General features: G+C 34.0%; 1 protein-coding gene and 1 non-coding gene across 4 annotated transcripts in view; both read left to right on the top strand.

Annotated features, from left to right (window-relative positions):
* Nucleotides 1-20,815, top strand: part of ERBB4 (erb-b2 receptor tyrosine kinase 4) — a 1,164,817-nt gene that overhangs the window by 343,776 nt on the left and 800,226 nt on the right. The window lies entirely within an intron of this gene.
* LOC119545064 lies at nt 2,271-2,377 on the top strand. Its single transcript, XR_005219041.1, has one exon. It is a non-coding gene; the product is annotated as a U6 spliceosomal RNA (small nuclear RNA).

Raw genomic sequence — 20,815 nt, 5'->3', positions numbered from 1 at the left:
TTTGTATATATATGGTTCTTCTTATTTGTCTACACATTCTTTCTCCCTTATATTTTTTAATATAATTGGTTGGTTTGCTAGTGAGTATAAATGGGTAGGTTAATTCCCCAGGGGGGGAATGAAATTAAATAAATTGTTCCTATTTTATGTTGTCTGAACAAAAGGGGGGACTTTGTTAAACTAAGGCCATCACAGATATCTGAGGTTATATTAATATTCTGTAATTCCTACCACTATGTCCTTTTACAGACTTTAAAACAAAGTCCACATAGCTGAGGATTTTCAATAAACTTTGTTTTGTTAAAATATCATCATTTCCAGTTACCTATTACCTTAAAATATATGCAAATAGTCTAGTACATGAATTAATATTTGGCTGTGTTCCTGATGTCAGTTAATATCTTTACTTTTTTCACTGCCCTTACTCCATGCTAGAGACATAGATCAGACTGGCATTTAATGAATTCTGGTTGATTTGTTGCCCGCCTTTGGAGTCTCTCAGAGTAAAGGATCAGTAAATATGCCAGGTTTTTTTTGGTTTAAGAAGCTATGAGTTGGGTAGTGCTAATTTCTTGTCCCTAATAATATTTAAAATTTGTTCTTGGCATTTCCATGAACACTGGCTAACTTAACTGTTGAGGAAACCTAGAAGTCTAAAGTAAAAACGTTCACTTAAGTAAGGCTGGACTCAAGAAGGTAGGCCATCGTGTTCTATGGCTTCAAAGATTATCCATTCTTCTCTGGTAGATAGCTAAGGAAAGCTTTCTAGCCTGAGCAATTTTGGTTTGGTACTAGGCTCGTAAACCCTAGGCTCTCTAAAATTTGTTATGTACTGACTTCGTTCTGTGAACTGGAGTAAATTATTTAGGCCTGTCTATATAGTATATAAAAATTTGATCTGTAAAAAGATTCAGTCATTTATTCTTTAATTCATTCAGATTTTATGGCATTCCTACTGTCACCCTAATGTAAAACGGCATTGCACTGTGCAATACAATACACTACAATTAAAATGATTAAAAAAAGTATAAGAAAGAAAACAGACATTAAAATATTTATTTTTTGATCAGTAATTAATTGTTATAAGTAGTTTAGGGTCCCTGGACAATGTGATATGAAAATCAAACATTTTCAAAAATTTAATAGTTACTCTCTTTCAATCAATCTTAGTAAAATGAGAATTGTTCCTTTATAATAAAGGAATATTTTTTTCCTATGCATTAAGCAGTTTTCTATTATATGAGTATTCTGTTTTTATACATCAAGATGAAATATGAGTCCATCTGCTCAAGTATCAAGAGTCCAATTATAAAATGCCTTATCTATTAAGGAACCCCATAGTTTAGATCCTGACAGCAGTTGCATTAACTATGTGGAAATCAAAATTTAAAAGTTCATTATCCATCAAATTTTATTTTTACCACTCCACTTAAATATAATTTTAAGTTTAATCAAAAGTTTCAAGTTAGAATTTAGAGAAATAAATATGAATTTTAAAGTGTTCTCCCTAACTCACTTTTCTGGAGACCCTTAGAGGGCTGTAACCAGCTATATAGTTTCAGGGCTTTTAGGAAACATAAGCATCTAACTTTGCCTTTTAAAATGAGAAATAGCTTTAAACAAAAATCTGGAGTAAAGACTCAGTGGCATATAAGATTATCAAGCCTGTTATGGCCAGTTCTATAAGGCAAAAATCCTGGATTGAAATTATTGCTCTGATGTTTATGGTATTAGGCATATAATTTTGGACAGATATTTATGAGCGCTGAACCTCAGTTACCTTGTGTGTAAAATGGTAATGACCTTACCTTTTTATAGGTGCATGGCGAGAATTAAATGGGGAAAACCCAGGTACATAATAACTTATCCACAATTTCAAAGTCCACAAAGCTCTGAAAGCTAACAATTTTTCATAAGTTTGGCTACAAAATTCATTTAGGAAAAAAATAGGACCAAAGCTAACTTGAGATTTTAATCTTTATTGATGCCACTTCCTGTGACTCTTCATAATTTTACTCTGGAGTTATAAGGGTGATCGAATATAGAGTGCTGCCCAACCCTGATATGACATGACATATGTTACATTAGGCACTTAATTAACTATCTAAAATCCAAAAAGATCTGAATTCCTAAACATATTTGGCTCCAAGGGTTGTGGATAATGGGTTGTGTACCTTTATATAGAAAGCACTTAATAAAATACTTGACACATATCCAGCACTTAATCTAGCTGTCATGATTATTGATTTGGTATTTGTAAGAACTTGTTAGTGCTTGCTTCGGCAGCACATACACAAAAATTGGAACAATACAAAGAAGATTAGCATGGCCCCTGTGCAAGGAAGGCACACAGATTCATGAAGTGTTCCATATTTTTTGACTGTACACTCTGGATGATTTTATGGTATGTGAATATATTGCATTTAAAACAAGCAAACAAAAGAATGAAGTGAAAGTTAAACAAAACAAAATATTCTTTCATTTAACATACAGTCAGTGGAGCCACTTGAGTTGATGAAAATTTTCCCATATTAGTAAACAAACACTATTACTTATTGTTTAACACTTTTATAAGATTCCTGCTCCTTTATTTAACTTTAACATAATGCAAAATTTTATCACACCCCTTAAGATTTTCAGGCATATTCCAAATTATTACATTAAAATTGTTTATCGCCTTCTTGTAAGACATTGACCTGTTTCAAAAGAATTTTATTTTTGGATCAGTGTTTCTGGGCATGCATGTCTGACTACCTTACAATAAAAACAAACAAACAAAAACAAGTCCCCTGGCTTAACTCCACTCCTCAATTGTGGCCTAAAGGAAAGAACACTATGACTAGAGTGAATCAGGACTATTAAAGCATGTTGCCCCTTAGTTCTGGTCAGTTTGTTTCCTTGGTTACATAAAACATGGGACTTAAAGATTTCTGAAATGAGTTCTCAAAAAATACTTTTTCATATGATTTCTATTGGTGAGATGTAGTGGCATTTTAAGCCATGTTTGTGTTGTTTGTTTTAATTTTATGAAGACGATTACATGGAAATAATAATAGCTTATGGATTATGCTCATGTCATTTGTTAGTCAAAAATAAGAATTTTTAAGGGGATAAAAGCATTAAATACTTATACTACATACTGTATTACCTCTTTTTTTCTAAAGGAGGAAGCTCAAATTGATTTACTTATTTTATAAGGAATGATATTTATGTTTTTTAGAAACTGTTTCTTATGTAATTAATTTTAAATAGCCTTATTAGAATATAGATTTGTAAGAAAAATAGGACTTTTATTATTTGACTTATTTGATGACCTATTTAATAGCAGATTTTAAAAACATAATACAAATAATTTAGAAGTTTCTTTTCTGAATTTTTGGCAAATATTTCTAAATACAAGTAATTTAGAAGTTTCTTTTATGAATTTTTGGCAAATATTGACATTGAGTAATTATCAGATGTCCAAGACAACTTATAAAATGATGACTGTTGCTATACAGAAGCTCTTCAAACACTGGCAAGCTGATAATTTCTGGGCAGGAGGAAAAAAAAATATTATAGTACCAAAATTATAATTTATTCTGAAAAGTGAGGACTCTGAATACCCACTAGGAAATAATACTAGTTATAGTTAATGAATTTATCCAAATATTTTTATACAGTTTATATGATTTTAAAAATTTTATTTGGATTTTATGGCAAGTTAATGTGCTGTATGTTCTCATCCTCTCAAAATAGTGTGTGGGAAATCCCTGGAATTATAAAATTAATAAATTTTAATGCATTTTATTTTAGTATATCCCAACTAATATGAACTCTGTGGGTAACAAATAATTATTGTTTATTTTTTCACCTTAAGAATTTAGAGGTTTCATAAGCTTAAAACTCTAAGAATATTCTCTTCCATGTGGCTTAATAGATAGAAATATATCATTTTATATTGTTTTTGAGAATCATTACTTTTTGTACAATCTAAATAAGTCCTTAAAAACCTTCAGATATGCTAGCAAGCACATAATTTTTAAAACATTTTTCTATAATTATTACATTAATTTTGAAACAGAGCTGACAGTCTCCAAGGAAAATCATTTTAATTTCCCAGCCACATGTAATGATTAGAACTGTGCAATTATAACTTCAGCAGTGAACATTCTGAATAGGTTAGTGTATTATTAAGCAACAGCTAGCAGGTTGTATGATTCTAATGAACAAGGCTCATTGTATTGTCAGCGTAGATTTGACACAAATGGTATATTGTTGGTTTAGGGAAATGGTAGCATGTTACACAGTATTGCTCCTTGAACAGAACTTGTAGCTTAACACTCCAGTCATTTTAAAGATAGAAAATATTCTCTTGGCCTTTATGTTCATGAAAGATCAATCCCAGGCTCCCTTGGCTACCAAAATGAAAGTTATTTCTTTAGAAAGAAGACTATATATATATATGGTTTATTTCTCCTTACTTGCTGTGCAAAATCTCTCTCACTCTTCCTACCACCTTTGTTGCACTACCTAAACATTCTACTCTGTCAATCATATAGATATGTGCTAATAAATCTTCAGCATTTTTTTTAGCTTTTATCACTTGCATGGCTATAGAAAATTACTAACAGATTTATATTTTTATTAGCATTTATGCTGCAAATGCAGGAGACATCTTATTGTTGTTGTTGTTGTTGTTTAATAGATTTTATTTTGAAATAAATTCAATCTTACAAGAAAAGTTGCAAAAACAGTACAAACCCCATACCTAGAACTTCATCATACCCCAACCCCCCTCCCCTGATATCCCAATTCACCACCTTTAACATCCTGTCATACGACCATTTCTTTCCCTCCCTCTCTCCCTCCCTCCCTCCCACCCTATCTATCATCCATCATCTATTGCTCTGTCCTCTGAACATATGAGAGCAAGCTGCACGTATCTTTGAACAAACAATATAATTCACATATACCTTTCCCATGGACAAGAATGTTCTTTTATGCAGTCTCATTAAGTGCAGCTAAGACGTTCAAGAAATTCAACATTGATACAAAGCTTACATTCTGTATTTCCTTTTTGTGTGTGTGTGTGTGTGTGTGTCCCATCTGTGTCCCTTTAAGCCTCCTCTCCTCCATCCTCAGATCCCATCCAGGATCATCCTTGGCATTTAATTGTCATCTATTTAGACTTTTTTTTTTTTTTAATTGTGGAAACATATATATAGCCTAAATCTTCCCATTCCAACCCCTCCCTAGCATTCCATTAGTGGGATTAATCACATTTAGAATGTTGCAATGCTATCACCTTCCCACCATCCATTTCTAGAAGTTTCCCTTCACCCCAAACAGAAGCCCTACTCTCATTTCTTAACTCCCCATTGCCCCTTCCCCCACTTCTCGGAATCCCTACTCTACTTTTCATCTCTATGGTCATATTCTCTGATACTTTCTTTGTGTTTACCGTGGGGCTTAAATTTAACATCTTAAATCTATAACAATCTTGTTTTTCTTTGATACCAACTTAACTTCAATATGACACATAAACTATGTTCCTATACTCCATTATTCCCCCACCTTTATGTAGTTCTTGTAAAAAATTACATTTTACATTGAGTCCAAAACCACTGATTTATCATTACAGTTTATGTATTTTAGATCCTGTAGGAAGTAAATAGTGGAGTTATAAATAAAAAATGCAGTAGTATTGGTATTTATATTTACCATGTGATCTTTACTGGAAATCTTTATTTCTTCATGTAGTTTCAGTCAATTGTTTAGTGTCCCTTCCTTTTAGCCTGCTCAACTCCCTTTAGCATTTCTTATAGGACTGATTACTGGTGATGAAGTCCCTCAGCTTTTGATTATCCGGGAATGTTTTTATCTCCCCCTCATTTTTATCCTCCAGGTGTTTGTGAATTCTCCAAGTCTCTGATGGTTATTGACTTCTATTTGTATTCCTTTGTGGTCAGAGAATGTGCTTTGAACAAATTCATTTTTTTTTGTTTTTTAATTTATTGAGGCTTGCTTTTATGCCCCAGCATACGGTCCATTCTGGAGGAAAATCTGTGATCACTAGAGAAGAATGTGTGTCCCGGTGACGTGGGATGTAATATTCTATATATGTCTGTTAAAATTCTCTATATCTCTCTCTCCTTTCTTCGTTTCTCTGTCGGTAGGGCTCCCTTTAGTATCTGAAGTAGGGCAGGTCTTTTATTAGCAAAATCTCTCAGCATTTGTTTGTCTGTGAGAAATTTAAGCTCTCCCTCAAATTTGAAGGAGAGTTTTGCTGGATAAAGTATTCTTGGCTGGAAATTTTTCTGTCTCAGAATTTTAAATATGTCATGCCACTGCCTTCTCGCCACCATGGTGGCCACTGAGTAGTCACTACTTAGTCTTATGTTGTTTCCTTTGTATGTGGTGACTTGCTTTTCTCTTGCTGCTTTCAGAACTTGCTCCTTCTCTTCAGTATTTGACAATCTGATCAGAATATGTCTTGGAGTGGGTTTATTTGGATTTATTCTATTTGGAGTTCGCTGGGCATTTATGCTTTATATATTTATATTGTGTAGAAGGTTGGGGAAGTTTTCCCCAACAATTTCTTTGAATACTCTTTCTAGACCTTTACCCTTCTCTTCCCCTTCTGGGACACCAATGAGTCGTAAATTTGGACGTTTTATTTTATCTATCGTATACCTGAGATCCATTTCGATATTTTCAATTTTTTTCCCCATTCTTTCTTTTGTTCTTTCATTTTCTGTTCTGTGCTCCTTGAGGAGGCTGAGTTGTTGTTCAGCTTCCTCTAATCTTGTATTATGGGTATCCAGAGTCTTTTTAATTTGGCCTACAGTTTCTTTAATTTCCATAAGATCTTCTATTTTTTTATTTACTCTTGCAATTTCTTCTTCATGCTCTTCTAGGGTCTTCTTTATGTTTTTTATATCCTATGCCATGCTCTTCTTCATGTCCTTTATATCCTGAGCCATGCTCTTGTTGCCTGTCTGTAATTCTTTGATTAATTGTGCCAAGTACTGTGTGTCTTCTGATCTTTTGATTTGCGTGTTTTGGTTTGGGTTCTCCATGTCATCTGGTTTTATCATATGCTTTGAGATTTTCTGTTGTTTTTGGCCTCTTGGCATTTGCTTTACTGATCCCTAATTTGACAGACCTGCAGCTTGGTGGCATACACTTTCTCTAACTAAGCAGCAGATGGCATCCGTCAGTCACCTATTCCCCTCAAGTCAGTTCTCCCCCACTTTGTCTTTGTGCTGTGTGGGAGTCTGATTCTTGTGGGGTCCAATTGGTGCACCAAATTTCGTTGTGTTGCTGGTGCTGTCTGTCTGCCCTGAATGTGGGGCGTGTGTCTGGGTGGTTAGGCAGGCAGGGCAGCTTTAATAATCAAACCTCCCAGGTGTTCCCAGAGATTTAAGGCTGTTCTCTGCTGCTGACCCACAAGTCCCTGGTATTGGCGTAGGTTCCCTGGGATTTCCGAGCGGTTCCCCGTTCCCAGCTGTGCTCTTCCAGGACCTCTGCTGAGGGAGGGCTGTGCCACGTCACTAGTGCGTGCTGGCCTGCCAGGGAAGCCCTGGGTCGCTGGGCCATGCAGGGGCGCTCCCAGCCTGCTTCAAAGGTGGTTGAATAGGAAGTGTTAACTTCCCCCTTTTCGCACAGCTCTGCCCGCCCAGCTCTGGGACAATCAGCCGTGGGTGTATTAAAGGCCACTGTCCACAGCCAATACTGTGGCTTGTGTGTAGTACTGCAGGAAAGATTCCCCGTCATGCTGGGTTTCTTGGCACGGCTCTGGGCTGTGGGTCTGGCCCTGGGCAGGAGCGTCCCCCGCCCGCTGGGGAGATGGCTGCAAGGAATGTGGTTTTTTTCTCCTTTTGGCTCCCCTCTGCTCCCCTGGTCTCAAGACAATCAGCAGCGTGTGTGGGAAGGGGTATCCTGCACGCCAGACACCAAGGTGTTAGCCCAGTCCGTTCCCGTGGTGCTTCACTGCACGGCTCTCCCCGTCGTATCTGCAGCCACTCCCGGGCTTTTTTTTTTGTTTTAAAGAACTAGTCCATCTCCAAACGCCAGCCCACCATTTCCCCACACTGCAGCGGGACCGGGGGACTTTTAGCCGACTCATTCACTCGTTTCAGAATGCAGGCTCCTGGTTTCACCAAATGCACGTTCCCTGTGGATTTAGCAGACGTTGTCCAGCTGGTGCATCACTGGCAGTGGTGTTCTGGGTCACTTTCTGGTTTTTATCTAGTATTTTTCACGAAGGTGTTTTTTTGCCCTGTGTCACTTAGCCGCCATCTTAGGTTCTCTCAGGAGACATCTTAAAGTCTAATTTAATGCACCTTTAAAGTCCTTTTATTAGCCTGTTATTTCTCAGTTATACTGTTTTATTGAAATGTGCATTACCTTTGTGCCATACTGAAAACAATGGTTTGAATCTAGAATTGCAAGGAAAAAAATATTTCTAGTAGTTGGGTAAACTACATACCCAGTGGTCTTGAAAGTCTACCATAAACATTACTGGCCCTTTGAAGCTATAATAGTCATACTATATCTTTTAGTATTATTAAGAAAAGTATTATATATAATTACTATGTATATTATATATAATAATTATATATATATATATAATACACACACCTAGATAGTAAATTTTATTGGTAGATAAAAAAGATGTTATTTATGACAATTTTTAAATTCTATTTTAAATATGAATTTATATTACATAGTTTAGAATATATATGTTTAGAAATCTAAGTTCTTACGTAAGTACTAAAATTACTTTCTTGAGAACTATAATTGTATTGTTATAAGTGTTATCATATGTTTCAGTGAATGAAAACTTTTGTGTTTGGTTTAATGTAATAAGAAAATGTACACTTGTTATGCTCAATGGCCAACCTAATTTTAGTATTTCTTCTATGAGATCTCATGAACTCTTTTCCTGCCATCTTATTTGTATTCTTTGTGTGACCCAGCAGGTGTCAAACTAGAGAAGACTGGAGAAACAGATAGCGCACCTCCACATAAATACCTAACACCTCTCCCCCCATTTTTATGAGCATTTCTCCAACTGGGGAAGCAGATGGCATCACTGGAGCCTATATAGTGATAGCCTCCTTTTGATATTTCTACTGAAATGGAGAAGTGTGGGCAAAGACAGTTCAGCCTTTACAATTCATTCACGTAATGGACAAGATGGCAAATTAGTAGGGAGGTAGTTAAAGCACCCTGGAGGTGTAAATATAAGCCATCTTCTTTGCAGCTGCGTCAGTCTAGCCAGATCCCAACCCAGGAGGGACAAACCTGGGGGTCTTGCTTTATTTTGTACATAGCAAGAGCTGGCAGTAAAGTTACATGGTAAAATAAGTTTACAACATTTCCCTGTTGTTATTTATAATTTTCCAAGGTTTTCTTTGAGACAGAGTTTACAAAAAGGAGCTTTAGTAAAACAGACAGACAAACAATCATGGATCAGTATGGTTTAGGAAATGAAAAACAACTTTACTTGTTTAAAAATAGGAGTATCAGAGGGTGTCCTCCTTCTGATAGCAGATCACGCTATTGAGTGGTCTACAGTATAACTGTGCAAAATTTTCCAATATCAGGTGGACTAGCTGGTAATACAAATAAAGCCTTTCTACTAGCAAATATAGTATGTGGCTTCTGAGAGATCTCCTCAGCATCCCAATATGAATTATTCTCTAAAAGATGTGGCCTCTGTCTCTGATAAGACCAAGAAAGATAAGAAAAGGATTAAGACCAAAGGCATCATTGTTCTATTTTTTTCTATTTGTCCTCTTTTTCTATATTTGTCTCCATTTGACCAAAGGTTTTTATCAAGTAATTCTGAAAGAAGATGATGGCAAAGTAGAAAAAAAATGTAAATGGAAAACCACGTAAAATAAATAAAGACTGAAATGTAATCTTCATAAACATACGAAGGTAGGATGTTTACAATACTTAGAAAAAAAAAATGAGATAGATGATAATGGAAATCAAGGAAAAACTGATTCAATTCCCAAATCAATGTGAAGGATTAACAAAGTTCTATTTCATTTTAGAATAATGTGTCACATACCTAGTCTGTCTTGATTTTGAACACTGAATATAGGGGAAATTACAATTACGGCAAGAAAGAAAGGAAAAGAGTATATATACCCATAACCAGGTTGTCAAGCTTTCTATTTCTTGACACACTATTATCAAAATAATCAAAACTCAATTTGTTTTGACAGAAAAAGACAATGATTCCTTAAACTTGTGATTTTCAGTATTGTCCCCAGACCAAAAGCATCAGGATCATCTGGGCAAATGTTAGAAATGGAAATTCTTGGGCAGTCCTACAGAATCAGAAAACGGATGTAAGTCCCAGCAGTCTATATTATAACAAAACCTCTAAATGATTTTTTTGCAGTATAAAGTTTGAGAATCAGTCACTACCATGGATTTTCGTTTTATGGAACTACATTTACTAATGAAATTATATATTTAACAAATTTAGTAATAATAAAGGGGAATATTTTTCTTATTTATTTTTTCAGAAAATGTCTTAGTCCTACAATGAGGGAAAGGGGAGTTTAGACAAATTTGTAGTTAGCCAAATAAGACTTATTTATGTTAGAGTCTTATGTATGCAACTGAATCTATACACATTTTTTTAATACAATTCTTAAAATACTTGCATGGTGAATGGGAACCAAAGTTGGTTTCCTAATTCCTAAAATAATATCCAGCTTTGAGATAGGCACACTATATTTGTTGAACATATGATATTCTTTAACTATCAAAAATATTTTTATTTAAGATAAAAATTTCCATCAAGAGATGGAATTGATTAACTGGGTTTCTTTTCTCAGGTACAGGTGTTCAGATTTTAATTGGTTGGCATTGACTATAAGGGCTGCAACATTTCATTCTAAAGAATTTGAAGGCTCTGTGAATAATTTTCAGAATCAAAAATGACTTAAATACATTTAAGCACAGTAGGCTCCAGGTTCTTAAAAGGAAGAAACTATCTGAGTAGGTTGTACCATTTAAATGAATCTCCAATGAAAATGGTTATGTGGAATAATAAAGATAATCACATATTGGAAGTTTTTAAATCTTTGTAGTCCAATCAGTGAGACTTTTTAGAGTGGAATAACTATCAATGGCTAAAGAAAGACTAACATTCAAGAATGCTTACTTAGAATGTAGTTATTCTTATGGAAATTTTATTCCACTGTGCCTATGTAGATTTTACTCTCAAGAAATATTCTTTTATTAACAACACAAAGACGTGTTCCAATATGATGAATAACATTTTAATCAAAAATAGTTTACCAGCAGTGAAGATGGTCTTACAATATAATTGGTCGGAATCTCTTGTTCCTTGTCAGGATAATGTTTTAAGCTGCTAAAAGTCTGATTTTAAAGCTTTAGCAAATTGCATCTGAAATTGCATCTGATCAAATAATTTAAGGATGTTATAAACAAAGCAAAATGAATCTTTTGTACTTTAATGGACTTAGCACTTAGTACTTAGCTGTTTGGGGTAAAAGACCTACAACAAGAAAAGAAACTTTTTTTTAAAAAAATCAGATTACATTAGAAAACAATTCTCTTAATATTTTTGTAGTATAAATCCTTATAACATATTTAATGTTCTACCCTAGGACATTCCACTTTGTGGAACATAAACTTGTTTATAAACTGGGGTATTGAAATTTCTTAGTTTTTATTATGCTCCTCTCAAGAAAAAGGCTTGCAAGTGTTTCAGTAGTAGAAGAGAATGGGATGAAAGCTTGAAGATGTAGCAAGGATGTTGGAATATTTTACAATTTTATTTATAATAATGGAGAAAAAGAGTTTGACAAAAGTCTTGAAATAAAATTGTTAGGAATCACTGGGGGTGGGAAGGACAAATGAGTATGTTAGGAGTAGAGATCAGGATATTGTGGAAGATAGGGGAACCATCATTTACTCACGAAGAAGTCATCAAGAATTTCTAATGATAAATAATCATAATGGCCATGGAAGTACTAATTAAGCAACGTATTATAAAATAATCTGTTTATGTATCTTTTTAGCTCTTGGTTAAGCTTCAGTGTGCATTTAATAAACACATATATCTCAGGCACAATGACAAGCATTGGGTATCTATTATCATGTAGCCTAACAGGAAAGACAGTGAACACATTGCAAGAATGATGAGTGCATGGAAGGCTGTATCAGATAGCATTCAGCCAGTCTGAGTAGTTGGGAGGGAAGTGTTATCTAAAAAAGCAATATTTACACTGAGATATGAAGGATCTAGGTTTTAGCTAGATAGGGTAAGGCAACAGAGAAAGGTCAGGCAAAATAGTGCCTGAGATACTGGGAGCAAGATTGAAATTAGATGTCTTATTTTGGGAGAATGTTAACTGTCAGTGCACTGAAATTAGACTTTAATGAGTGAGAACATATTGCCATATATCAGAACATTATGAGCTCTCAGTCACATTATTTGTATTTCATGGTGTCATTTCTATTATTTCACCTGGAAGATCACTGAGGCTCCGAGGATAATTTGCATCAGCTTTTGCATTATCTGCTCTCCTTTACAACACTGGTTACCGCTTTTGAAAAAACTCACAATTTTATCCCAAGTTGGAATCACTTAAAGGTTTCAAGTTGTGTTTTACAAAATAACAACACATTGACTTCGCATATATTAAAAGCTTGGGCTTTTTTTTTTTTCCAAACAGATTTCAGATTGATGTTCTGGCTGTCAGATTTATTTTTGTATTTTTTAACATAAACTACTTCAATGATTCTATGTTTTGTAGTATTTATTGACAACACATTATAGAGATAAAAATAACTTTCCTGGTGAAATCTTTGAAGAAATTACCATCTCACATGCTGGCAGTTGTGAAACAGGATTTTAAATGATGGTCTCTATATTAATAATAATTAAATATTTTATACAGTATTAAAGTGCATCTCTGTTGTGTTTCTGCATTTGTTGTCTAGAAAGTTTTGTCTTAGGCAGTGTTCTTCTGCTTCCCCTTTGAACATTAGAGTCAAATAAATATTAGAGTCAAGTGTTTTTTACCCTAGGGCTCAGCCTCTGATCAGTACCTAAAATTTGATCTTATTCTAAAGCACACAGAATAATGCAAGTCTTGATATTATGTATTTAAATTTGATTGTAAGTGAAATGCCATTTTAAAAAAGAATATACAAATTTAAAACATTTCTGCTTGATTTCAGAGGAATGTGAAGAGGGAATAGAGGTGTAGACAAGCCTGAAATTCTTATTTCCTGAAAGAGCCACTGCAGTGTAAAGAGCAGCAGACACATTGACATTAATTGTTTAGTTGCACACCTCCATCTCTGATTATTAATATTTTTAACTGTGGAGTGTGTTTGTTGGCTTAGAAAAAAACATAGAATGGATTTTTCCTTGGATTTTCTTATAAATTTTTGCTAGCTCATCATGATCCCTGTTTTATTTTTTGACTGTTTGGCTTATTTTGCCTCAAGAAATAATAGGGGAAAAAATCCATATTTAGTACTTTCAGGAATTTGAACATAGTTGGGCAGGCTCTTGCTTCAGGGTGGAGAGATTAAGTAAAATTTGATTAAAATCAGATCAGAAACAATTTAGGTCAGATTAAGGAAGAAGCTCACTAATAGGTTGTCTCTTCATACCCACTCTAATTTCAGTATTTTAATTGTCTTTATTAGTGTAGTAAATCCAAAAATGAGCTTAAGTACCACAAACACATACAAAGTTTGATTTTACCGAGAGACATTTTACTAACTAGACAGATTATCTGAAACATTTGACTAGTAAATCAGACAGAACAGTTAGAGCAGTTTTTCAGCTCACACATCATTAATGTGGGCAGCCAAGAACAGGGTCTGCCTAACAAAGATAGCACAAGGTAGTTATCCATATGCTTGAAATGATTCAAGCAAAGCTTGCCAGAAGCAGGAATGGACTAAATGACCACTAGAGGCACTTTTCAGTCCTAAGTTTCTCAGTTAATCTAATTTTAATTTTTAAATCTATATGGAAGATTCAAACTATTTTATTTCATAGTGCCCTGGGTTTAGCTAGGTGACAGAAAATTAAAAGGAATATATTTCCTTGTAAACAAAAATTGAATTCAATGCTAACATGGCTGTTTTGATAAAATACAAATCACTTTAAGTTGTAGGATAATTAACTTTACTGCTTAAACATTCATTTAACAACTGCTTGAGAAATTTTTATGTATTTATTTGCATTTTTAGAACAATGAAACATTTATAAAATATTAAAATATGTACTTTATATTTATAAAGAGAAACAAAACTGTTTCCAAAATATGTTTATTATTTGTAAATCAAACTTCTTTCTCCTCTTCTCTGTTTCCCATAGCTTCTACACAACAGACAAAATTTGACTGTTTCTCAGATTCTCATATATCCTCTTTTAGCCAAATTTCTTCCAACTTCTCTCACTGTCTGTTTTACCTCCATTCCGTCAGGAACCTCATATCCCCAGACTGATCCCATTTCCCCAGCAATTTAGACTGTGGACCCCGTTTAAGTTCTCTTCTCAGTAAGCTTCCTGCCCTTGTGAACATGGCCATTATGTGTTATTCTTAGTTGGCTGTCACTCTCAGAAAGATCTGAAGTACTATAGCAGGTTAAAACAAACAAAAAACACTTCACTTTGGAGGGTATTTACATTTTAATTGGGCTTTATTTCCAATTATCCAAAAAAATGAAAACCCCATTTAAAATTGTAATCTTCAAGTGATTTCAGGTGGATAAGATATTTATGAGTGCTGCCAAGCACATACCTCAGGAAAAGGTGGCTGCAATATAATATGTGCGGTTGTTCATACATGTACGAGTGTATATGTGTCGTGAGCATAGACAGCATACCGCGGGTGAAGGTATACTAGGACTGATCTTTGTAATTTCTCACATTTTGTTACCTTGTGAAGCCAGGAGGGTAGAATCTAAGAAGAAAGTCTCTACTGACCTCTGTGTAAGAAAGCCAGATGAACTAACTCTTGGACCTGATATTGAATTGGGAACAAATTAACTTGGAGACATTTGTGAGAATTTTTTTATTGCAATACACTTTATTATTATTATTATCATTATTTACAATCCATAACCCTTACCACAGCCTAGAAGGTCCTATGTGATCTTGCCCCAGCCTAATTTTGAACTTCATTTTATACCATGCATCCATAGACCACACCTCTCTGTGCTCCAGCCATGTGGGCCTACTTCTTTTACTTTCTTGAATAAGTCTAGCTCACAGTACTTGCTGTTTTAGTTCTACCTGGAATCCTCTGCCCTCAGTTCTTTACATGGCAGGCTTCTTGGGATAATACAAGTCTCTGCTGAAAGACATGTTCTCAGAAAGGCCTTCCCTGGCCACCCAATCTGGACTGTCCCAGAGAGATCTTCTCTGTTGGGTCACCTTGTTTTATTTTCTTCAAAGCACTTTTTACTGTTTGAAATCATCTTGCATTTATTTGACAATGCTACGTTTTTACTATTACTTCCAAACCTATCTAAAGTTGGAATATTATTTTTTTCACTATAGTGAGATTGCAATGATTGGTAAAATAAACAAATGAAAATAAACAGGTAAACAAACAAGCAAAAAAAAATCTGGTTTATTTTTACTCCATGTATTAAGTCCTTAAGGAACATTTACTAGTTGCTCCAAACTGTGCTAGGACAAATGTAAGAGCTTCACTGTATTTGACGGTGCTGGGTAAGTTTGTCAGGAGTAGGGAATTCAGAAAGATATAGAAGGCATGATCCCTACCTACTGGATTTGTATTTTGTTGGTTAATGACATTAATGTAGCTAAAACAAAAGTAACCATTTCAGAACCTTATATGAATAAGCATTAAAGTGTGTGGTGTAGTTCAGAATGTTTGAAGATGGGGTAGGAAGAAACAGTTTATGATGGTTGAGATAGGAAGATTGGGTCTTCCTCTGGGCCTTAGAGAGTGGTAAAGGTGAGCTTCCATGAGAAAAAGATGACTAGGTCATTTGGGAAAAGGATTAAGATTTAAGCAAAGTTCTGGGAATGGGAATTAGCTCCAGGCAAAGCAGTGCACACCAGGAACTACTGCTTTGAAAGTAGTATAGATTCAGGCCATTTCTTACTCTGCGACGCATGAAGTGTTTTATTTCATTTTTAAAATGTTCAGTCCACTAATGACCTAAGGCAGGAGAAAAGCAGTTATCAGAATTGCTAGTGATGTGTTTGGTCACTTCATAAATATGATTTATTTTGAAAATAGACCGAAAGGGAACAGAACATGCTGAAAGCAATAATAAGGCATTTTTTGAAAGTGTTAGGCCTTAAATCATAAATTCAGAAGGAAAAAGAATAGACCTTTATTCTATGGTTTATCTGTAAAAATATCTTTAGAAAAATAGAAGGGTAGCTTATTTTTGATTGTTCTTGACCAGCAATAGTAAAATTATGTGTAAATGAATTTCATGGTCACTTGGTTTTCAGGATTTCTCTGTTGAAAGAATCTTCTTTGTCTTGAAAGAATGTCCTTTCATTTTAATATAATGGAATTTAAAAATCTTGTATAATCTACTTTTATGGATTAACATTAAAAATGTAGCAAAACCTTTTTTCTCCACAGTACAGTATTTCATTGTATTTAAATAGAAAGTACAAAGGTATATATGAAAAATGATAATAGCAATTAAATTCCTTTAAAAACTCAAGATAGTTTTCCTTGAAGAATGAAATTCAAATCCATTTTGTGTTATGTCAACCAATTCAGCCATATCTCATATTTGATTCTATATCTCAAATAATTTTTACTAGATATATATGCATGTCCAAGAATGTTTCTCTTGTTTGAAAAGCAGTAACTATGATGTTACCTGCTTGTTAAAAGTTATAAAACATGTCATCCAAGCTACCCACAACTCAATTCACTATTTCTAAAACTACAACATTAATATTAAGACACAAACTGCACAAAAGTTTAGTGTTGTGACAACAAAATTGCAATCCTTTGTTTTTTATATCCTAAGTGAATATGTGTAAAAATATTCTTTAAAAAAAAAGCCAAAATATTTTAGTTTTCTCTTTTCTTACTACAACATCAAGTCTCTGTGTTATGGCAGGATCTTAGGGTTTCTTCACCACCTTCTATGTCATAGCATTTCTAGGGCATATTTTGTGTACATGCATTTATTATAAAACAACTTAAAGCTAAAATAGATTTTAAGCATAAGGGTATCTAGTAATTTATTTGAATTTTATAGAACATTGTAAATTGAAACTAATGGTTGTTGCTCACTTTAGATTTTGTCCAGTCATTTTTTAACAAATGACTGAATTGTGTGAACAAAGTTTCAAATCATGATTTACCAGAATTCATAAGAAAACTTTTTTCCCTCTATAATTTATGAAATAAACATACTCATCTTACAAATTAATAAGACACAAACAGCATAACCACAAAACTGTACCTAGGCAAAGAATATGAATAGTTCTTTCAAACCAGTAACACAAATAGTCATAGTCATTACACATGGAGATGTGCTGGTAAATCGCTCTCCAAAACAAAACAAAGCAAAAAAAAAAAGAAAAGAAAAAGAAAATTTGATTCCTGTCACTTGCTGCTTTCCGTCATGTAAATATTCTTACCCATGACTAATTTCAAGCTGCCAACCAATGTGATGTCACTGAATGTTAATCTGAGATAGGTGCAAAAAAAACCCAGTGCAAACAGCTTTAGCACACTACTGCATTTAAAGGATTTAAATATGCTCAACCTCACTATTAAAAATGCAATTGAAAGATTTTAAACATCGTTTTTACCTACAAGTCTGACGAATATGAATGTGCGTGTCCTTTGATTCAGCATTTATACCTCTAGCAAATTACCCTTAAAAATAGAAGGACAAGTTCTAAAAGGAGTGGTATCAGCATACTCATTGTATCATTGTAATAGTCACAATTGGAAATAAACTAAATGTTTATAAACAGGGTGGATCAAAAAGCAGTCTAGAGTGTAATACTAGTGATCAATAAGAGGGAAGGATAAAGGGTGTGAGATGTTTGGGGTCTTCTTTTTTCTTTCTATCTCTTTTTCTGTAGTAATGCAAATGATCTAAAAATGATCATGGTGTAGAATACACAAATATGTGAAGATACTGTGAACCATTAATTGTATACTTTGATGGATTGTATGGTATGTGAATATATCTCAATAAAATTACATTAAAAAAAAAAAAAAAAGCCGTCTAGAACATGACCAAAGGGGCAGGCTGTGGGTCCTCATCGCTTGGGTTCAAATCTCATCACCAGTAATTACTGTATGACCTCAGGCCAGTTACTTAACCCCTCTGTGTTTACTTCCTCATCATTAAAATGGAGTAATACGGAATAACAATTGTATTGACTTCATAGCTTTACTATAAGGATTAATGGAGTTAATAAGTATTAGGAACTTAGAATATTCCTGGCATGTAATAAGTGTTTGTGTAATGCTAACTATTACTTTGTTTTCCCTATGAAACTGTCATGATAGGCCAGATATCAAAATATGGTAAGGTTACCAGAAAAATAATTTCTGAGCTTACACTCACAGTATTTTTCACAGCATATTAGTTATCTTACCAAAAGATTTCTAACCCATGTAGAGGGAGCAGACATGTTAATTATGATTTTCTTTGAAAGTAAACACCTTCTTACAATTAGAAGGAATTGGGAAAAAGAAAGAGCTGAATAGATTTCTCCCTACCCTTAGGAGTTTGGAGACTCATGAATGTTGTTTCTAATTGGAAATTGAGTCTCTTGTTTTTATAAGTCTTTTCATAAAACTCTCTGCAAGTTCATTAAATTCATTAAGTGAATGTAGCAGGTATTCGTCTTGATTTTTATTAATGGTGACTTGTTTTTCATTATGAGATAATTGTCAGTCATGAAACATTAACTAGTTCACATTGGAGCAAAAGTGGATGATCTCTGCTGAGTGAATGTAGGACTGTGTAGTATAAGCTGAAAATCTGGGTGCCACAGTATGTATATTATTAGTAGTTAGAGTATGTTTTTTCTTTAAAGTCAGGTTTTACTAAAAGAAATTATTTACAGGTTTCTGAGAGTTTCTGAGAGTAACTGATAAAGGGTACTGAATTTTGAATAATACTGCATGCTTTTTAATTTTGTGTGTAACCTTTCATATTTAGAAAGATATACACACATATACTATTTACACACCTATATGTATATACACATATATTTATATAATTCTGTTTGTCAGCAGCCTGACAGAAAATGAATATCTTAATATCTTTGTGATAGCTTTTTGTATATATAGCTTAACATTTAAATAGAAAGGCAAATTTATATATAAACTAAGATTTACACTTTATCATAAATCATGCCAAGTTTTGGGTGAGCAGTATAGTAGGGTACTCAAAAGCAGGTGGTCTGGAGTAGGACTCAGACTGGTTCCAATTCTGGCTCTCCCACCTGATAGCTTCATGACCTTGGGCAAATTATTTAACTACTCTGAGTTCCAATTTCATCGTAGATAACATTAAAATAATAACACTTCTGACCTCATATGGTTATTGAGAAAATTAAATGATTTATCACATGTAAGGAACCTAGAACAGAGTCTAGATTCTAAAATAAAAACACTCAATAAATATAAGTAGTTAGTAAAATGAAGCTATTATATGGGGTGCAACTATAGAGATCATGATTACTCAGGTGACCCTAAAAACTTCAGTCAGTAAACTTATATTAAATGTCCCCAGGAGTAAGTCAGAATCTTAGGAAATATACAGCTGAAGCTGCAAATGAGGCAGAAGATGATGTAATTAGAAATGTGTGTTTCTAAATGAATAGTGTACTATTAGGAAGTGATACATCTGAAGGGTGCTAGTAGTAATTTACAGAATGCTGACACTAGAGAAGATGTTCTAGAATATAGGGGCTCATCGTGTGTTTTAAGACAAACATCCAATGCAAAAATCATATTCCACACAATGTTTTGTTTCCAATTAATAAAGTTTCAGAGTGTAAGGAATCCATGATGTGTGGCCTATTAATTTATACCCGGCATGTTGGAATATTATGGTTTTAAAGGCAAATATGATGGCATTTAGATTTCACCTGAGCAGGAAAAGTAAAGGGGCTATTGTTCCTACAAATTCTTGAGGAGAATGTATTCTGGCTAAGTGGAATTGTCTCTGAGATCATATATTCACTGTGATCATAATTTTGCAGCCTTGTGATTATCCAGGTGTTTCACTCGCCAGCCATATGTCCAAGGAAAAATATGCTTATCCAGAATTGACAGGATATCACATGTATTTAGTGAAGTTTATCTTCACAGTTGGGCAAGAATAAATAAAACAGCAGTGTAGATCCCCGTGAGGATATACTGTATGCTTCAATTATTGGTCCATTATATCAGTGGCAGATGTTACATTTCAGTACCTAAAAGGAAATTTTTTGATCAGCAAGGCCGATTATTTGGGTGTACACCGGTAATTATCACCACTTCTCTTTCAGTGGGTGTTATGTGGGGTTTTGCTACCATTTGTTAGATGTCAGTTTTAATAGGAATATAAATCCGATAATTTTTGTTTTCGTGGAGCAGTTTTCTATTTCTTATTATTTATTTATCATTTGCTTTCTCATCACGTCCACGCTTCTAGTGTCACTTTGTAAAAGGTTTTCTCAGTATCATGGAAAGTAAATATTTTGAGAAATATATGTAGATGTGGGAGGCCATTCGTAATAATCCGATTGGATCAACTTAATGAAATATTTCATCAGAATGTTTGTTCACAA

This window comes from Choloepus didactylus, chromosome 9 (assembly GCF_015220235.1).
Source record: "Choloepus didactylus isolate mChoDid1 chromosome 9, mChoDid1.pri, whole genome shotgun sequence".
Classification (NCBI taxonomy): domain Eukaryota; kingdom Metazoa; phylum Chordata; class Mammalia; order Pilosa; family Megalonychidae; genus Choloepus; species Choloepus didactylus.
This window is presented reverse-complemented; position numbering and strand designations above follow the sequence as displayed.